Below are 6429 nucleotides of genomic sequence, written 5' to 3' on the forward strand. Positions count from 1 at the left end.
CCCCCCCCCCAAAAGAGGAGAGGAAGAGATAAGGAGATTGAAAAGTTTAGAATTAACTAAACTACTTTAATCAAAAATAATATTAAAATAAAAGAGAAGACAATAATGAAATAGATACAGCACATATACAAAACTGTATCAAGCTCCCAGGATGACAGTCCCGTCACCAGCAGGCACTGGGGAAGTCCCAGACTGGACTCGGTGATGGACAGGAGCAGGATTCCAGCTCTGGAGTCAGGAACACATGGATTAGGATCAAAGGCAGGTGAACAGACAGGGTCCTCTTCGGACGTCGGCCATTGCAGGAAGAAGCGTTGACCCTTTGATCCCTCAGCTTTTATACTGAGCATGGGGCAGATGGGATGGAACACCCCTGTTGGTCAGGTTTGGGTCACCTGTCTTGTCCGTTCCTCCCCACAGATGTGACCCCTCTACGTTTTTCCGTTTCCGACCCTCTAAGGGGCAAATAACGGAAAATTGGCTGCCCTTGGTTGTTATAGCAATGAGTATAAGCAAGGGCCTCTCTGCACACCATTCCCTGGCATGTAGCACAAACATTGGTATTATCACTCTGAGAAGGAACAGTTTTCTCCACAATATGCCGTTAATTTCAGAGAGTTAGAAAAGGCCTAACTAAAATGCAAAGTTACAGAACACAAAATTGATCCGGTTTTACCTCAAACCGGGACACATTCTCTCTTCATCTCCTGCAGGTTCCACTTGAGGAGCAGATGTCTGGCATGTCTCAGGGCTACGTTTTGCTGCAGCCAACCCAGTCACACTGTCTAGGGTAGGAGAGATCTCCTTAAGTCATTTTCCCTTGAGTTTCTTTTTGGCACCCTAAAGGCATGGGTGTGGTGGGATGGTGAACTTCCACTGTAGCTAATGCTCTCTTTCTCTCCCCACAAGGTGGTCTTCAGTCCCTTGAGAGACCCGCTGGATCGGCGTTGCATACCCACTTATTTTTGGGTGATGAGCTGCGGGCGCCAATAATAGAAATGAGGTATCTAATCACTTGGTGTAGAGAGGCAATTTGGCCACCCCACTGATTTTTCCAAACATTTCTGGGACTAATCAGAATGAAGACCATTAACTTCAGTGGGCTTTGGATGATTTCCTATATATGCAAAACTTGAAAAATCATGCTTTAAAAGAAATACCAAAGTTAAATTGGGAAATTTTAACAATTCTCTTTGTATTTTAATTTAGTGGCTGTATGCTGACAATATAATTAGAGAGATGCTATGTTAATTAAAGCCAGATGACATTAGTGGAATGGCAAAAGCATCCAGTTTTCTAAAGAATAGTTCACAGTTGAACTGTTCCTCTCTCCCCACCCCATTTTTAGCATAGAACTATATTCAAAAAGTCAGAGACAGCTGAATTAAACCAAAAGTCTAACCATTGACAAATACCAGTAATGTGGTGTAGCTTAGCGTGTTGCTTTCAAGCTAAGCCTGATGTTATTGCAGAAAAAATACATTAACCATGTTTCCTTAGTGCCTACATATAAAAAAGAAGGAAGGTTTGCAGGACTTTGCACTATTCTTGTGTGGTAGTGGAGTACCTAGCTGCCACTGAAGCCAAAGGAGCAGAACCTAGACTTGTGCTCTATATGTCCTAGCATTTGAAAGGTAATTTTTGGTTTAGGATTTGTGGATTTCTTGGGGCCCATCAGATAATTTAAAAAAGATTTGCAGGGACAAGGCAAAACACATTCACATTCAGTGTGAGTCCCTATATGCTACGTTTGCATACTGTGTGAATTCATCTATGTTAAACTTCAGTCTACACATGTAACATACCACCACAGGAAATTTGATAGGGCACAAAAATTAATACCCCATGAGAACTACAGCCTTTATCTTGTTATAAACTCACACGTATTTAAAATTGCATATACAGAGATACTTATCTATGGACGTAAACATTTATATATTTAAGTTCACTGTATGCTGTCCTATACGTGTCTTGTAGATCCTGTCTTGAGTTAGTGAGTTAAAAGTCTTGGGGAATATAATTGCATCCTGCTGTGTCAGCAGACAAAAATTTGTAAGGGCGTTGGTACTGCTTTAGATAGGACTTAAAAAGAAAAACCTTCTGCCTTCACAACAGTAGGGCAACACAGCAAAGTTGGCAGGACTTCCTTAAAAGTCTTAGTTTTCTTGGGAGGAGAAGAGGAAAAGGTAAAAACCAAAGGCTGGTACATCCCAAGTGACAGGAATGTCTCAAATGCTGGTCCTGGGTGACACATGGGATCTTTCTTACACCAGAGCAAAATAAGGTTCCTGCGTAAAACGAACCACACAGCCCGTGTGAGCTCGGGCAGCCAGGTCAGACATCTTCAGAACCTTTGTCTGTCCTTGTGCCAAGTGCCAGAATGGTGGCCTAAAAACATGAAACTGCTGTTAGTGCCAGCACTGTGACCTCTGGCTAAACCACCTGGAGTATAACCGCGTGCTTATGCGTGGCCAGGACTGAATCTCTGTTGCTGGTTATCTGACAACACATGGATCACTGCTGCCCGTATGGGCCAGGGACCCTTGGCCTATCTGTGTGTGACAGAAAAATGCTCTTTGCTAATATTCCTCCTTCGTTGCAGGCAAACTCGAAGTTGCACAAACCCACTTATCTTCCTGTAGTAACTCTGCAGTGGCTTTGCATCTGCTTTGCATCGAGTTCAATGCCAGGGAAAGCCACAGGAAAATTAACTCTTGTCTCAGCTTGTCTGACACTCTCTGTTACAGGGAAAGCTTACTATTTATCTGGAGGTTGGAGCTGTATTTTACATTTCCTTCCCCCCACCTCGCAACTGCTGATGGGTGGTGAAAGCTCATATATTCTTAAAATGTCACTGACTTTATTGTGTGGTGTTGAGGATTGGGCAAATCTGAGTCGCGTACGTATGTGGCTGATGGGATTATACTTGAATTTGGGCCTCGTGCTTGATACGATAAGGGCAGCATCTTGTCAGAGTAAGGAGCTGTGAGCAGTGGTTTGTCCTCAGAGATCCATATCCATACAGGATCCAGAAGACTGGGACTGGAATATTTTAATGTAAATGTGAAGAAGCCTTTAACTTTAACATGCTTTAACTTAACAAATGTATTTAGCGCTAGCACACACCGAAGTGTTTTGGGATTTGAGGACGTGCGTCTTCGTTGCCTGTGTTCAGAATTCTCTGGGCAAATTGCACTGAAGAAACAATCATTAAAATGAAGTTGGTAACTCATAGAGCAGCGTTTCTGTAAAATCCAGGAGGTTTTGCATCACTTGTGCTGACTTTTCGCCAGCTTTCCTATCAGTGCAGCGTATGGGTTAGCACTTAATATTTTGGATGAGCTCATTTCAGCCTGTGTTCAAAACACTTCACACATAAGCCTGAGAAGATATTTCTAAATGAATTTTAATTAAAGCAAACAGCAATTTCGTAATAGACATTTATAAACAAATCTATGCACCAAAAAAATAATAAAACACATCAAGCTTTGCAATCAGCTGTCTCCAGAATCCCAATAATTCATTTTCCCTCCAACTGTATGCAAAATGATTGTTTGCACATTTCATTGAGATACGAATTTTCATTTCATCGATTCAAGCTGTCATCAGGACCTGAAGTTTCCACAGAGAGGGTTCCACCAAAGGCAACTGCTCTCCAGATACTCCTCTGATCCCAGCTGGGACTGTGTTGGTTTCAAGATGAACAGCTTCTCCCCATACAAAGCCCTGTAGATGAGAACAACCCATCCAAGCTGTTTGGGGAACACCAGCATTTTGTGCAGAACTGGGCAAGATTTCCTGTTACGCAGGCATTTTCCCACTGTGTTAGGAGGAACCACAACACACAAATAGCTTTCCTGGGGTGTGTGTGTGTGTGTGTAAAAAATATGAAAGTGAGATCCAGCTATCCTAAAATTGCTGATCAGGGCATTTACCTCAGTTACAGAACATCTGCATTCAAATTTCTTTGCCTCTTTCATACCACAGATGGGAATGTGGGTTTCCCACATCCCAAGCTTGTGGTTTTACCACCAGGCTACTTGTTCTTTGAAAGCAGGTCTTTCTTTCGGTTTTTACATCTGTTCACGTGAGGTAGCCCACTCAATAAGCAAACTGAATCACTTAGTTTTAATTCTAATTTGTGAGATGATTTCATGTTATACCGTGATACGTATTTTTGTTGAGGCTATTGGGAAACAAGACAGTAAGAGCATTTAACAAAAAAACAACCAGGTTACTAACACCTAAACCACTGGGAGAGGAGAAAGGGGGATCATAAAGAGTTTCCCAATTTCATGACAATATATACCCTCCCGCTGCATATGAGTATCCTTACAGAAGCTGTAATATATGGTGTAGGGGAGGACTTTGTAGAGTAGGGTAGATGGTTGGACTCGATGATCCCAAGGGTCTCTTCCAACCTCAATGATTCTATGATTCTAAGCTCCCATAGGAGTCCGTAGGACACTGAAATCAGTGACAAAAGGTTCATTTCAAGAATGCAGGAAAAGCTTATCTGATCTTTCGCACTCTCTGCCCAAAGAGACACCACGTTTCACACAACAGCTCAAAGATGCATTTGATTTCCACCCAGGTCTTAACCTGAGCGGTAGCATCAGGGAGCAGGGCTGAACAACACCACCGGGGGCTTTGGATTGATTATTTACGTGAGTTAATCACAGGAACACACTTTGTCCATTAGGCAGCATAGCTCCAGAGGGTTAATGCCTTCAGTGCTCAGCTGGGTCACAGCCCAAACGCAGAGCCCCTCAGCGAGAACAGAAGAGGCTGGAAGCTGTCACACACAGCCGCAGAAAACAAGTGGATTAAACACATTAAAGCTCTTCCCACCTGATGCATAGACATGACATGTTTATTTTTGACCTTCCCATTACAAGACGGAAAGCAAAACCGGCCAAATGAACCCCTCGTGTGAGCCAGTCCACGTCGCCCCAGTTACCCTCAGGAACAACCTTCCTTAGCAATGAGGGTCACGGCTTTTGTCCGAGAGCTGGTGGGGGGCTTCAGAAGAATCCTACTGCTTGGGATGGAACGTGGGCCTATACCTGACATTACAGCGCCTCAATCAACACATCAGAGCCTTTACAATTACAGGGAATTCTATTTTTGGCCTTTTAATAAGAAAACGGGCTTCGCTATGCAATTGTTAACTCTGCTTCCAGAACACCCCGTGTTCATCAGCTTTTACACACAGCGCCTCGGTAGCTAATAACAAATCCTCGAGTGAAAGCCGACCAACTTTTAACGAGCGCCGAAGTTGCCCGGCAAGTCCCGCAAGCCCCCTGCTGCTGTTTTTGTGGATAAAATGCTTTTTATCTTTCAGCTAGATGCTGCCTTTGGCCCGGCCTGCCAGCCCGCTCCCCTCGGGTAGGAAGGCCGATAATCCTCCCTTCCCTCAGTTGCCGGCGTGAGAGGAAGGGGAAAATAGCGAGGAAAAGCTGGAATTATACTTATTTCCCTTCACCCACCCTCCAGGGCGCGCTTCCCGGCCGGGCTTTCCCTCACGCCGCCTCCGAGCTCCCCTTCCTTCCCTCCCCCGGCCGCGGGCGGCTGAGGCGGCGCGGCGGGAGGAGGAGGGGGGAAGGAAGGAGGAGGAGGGAGGGGCCGGGTAGAGCGCGGAGCGCATCGATCGCCGCCCCGTCCATCCGTCTCTCCATCCATCCTCTCGGCGCTCGGCTCCCTCGGCAGCCCCAGCCCTCCCCTCGTCCCCCGCCATTTCAGACCGGGACGGGAAGGGACGCGGAGCGCGGAAGCCACCGCCGCGGCGGGCGCGGGTCAAGGGAGGCCGCCGGCGTGCTCCCGCGGCCCGCTGCAGCAGCAGCCAGGCAGGTACGTCGCTGAACCGGGACGAGCCGCCGTGCTTGCTTACTTGCTTGCTTTCCCCCCCGCCCTTTCCTTCGAGATGGGGCAGGGGGAAGCGATGCGGCTTTTTACTTCCCCCCCCGTTTTTACCCCGCGGACAGGGAAGAAACGCCGGCAACCGGGGGGGGGGACGCCTGTCCCGCTTCCCCTCCGCCGGCATCCCCTAGGAGCAGCCTCCTCCGCCTGTGCCCCTCCGCCCTCCTTCCCCGCGGCGCGGGCGGTGGCTCGGCGGCGGCGGCGGGAGGGGGCGGCGGGACAGGTGGCCAACGCCCTCCGCCAGTTCCGGGGCTTGTGCCCGGTCAGCCCCCCCCCCCTTTTCTCTTCATTTATTTATTTATTTTCTCTTCCCAAATCCCCCAAATCCTTCCAGCAAATCCGGGGCCGAGGTGCCAGGCCGGGCCGGAAAGTTTTGGGCGGCCCGACCCCGTGTGTGGCTCCCGGGTGAGGGGAGGCGGGGCGGGCAGCGGGCCCCCGGGGAAGGGGAGGTGGGGCTGGGGTCCCGCCGCGGCCCGCCCGACCCTGGGGTCGGGGGGGGGAACCCGAGGC

General features: G+C 48.0%; 1 protein-coding gene across 2 annotated transcripts in view; it reads left to right on the forward strand.

Moving 5' to 3' along the window:
• The first annotated feature begins 5706 nt into the window (after positions 1-5706).
• Positions 5707-6429, forward strand: part of KRAS (Kirsten rat sarcoma viral oncogene homolog) — a 25108-nt gene continuing 24385 nt past the window's right edge. The window contains exon 1 of one of the 2 annotated variants that reach the window (XM_014957027.1): positions 5707-5850. The gene's annotated coding sequence lies outside the window, so the exon portion shown is untranslated. The remainder of the gene's footprint in view (positions 5851-6429) is intronic. The other variant, XM_014957029.1, reaches the window with a different exon arrangement.

Source organism: Calidris pugnax, unplaced genomic scaffold, assembly GCF_001431845.1.
Source record: "Calidris pugnax isolate Ruff unplaced genomic scaffold, ASM143184v1 scaffold189, whole genome shotgun sequence".
Classification (NCBI taxonomy): Eukaryota; Metazoa; Chordata; class Aves; order Charadriiformes; family Scolopacidae; genus Calidris; species Calidris pugnax.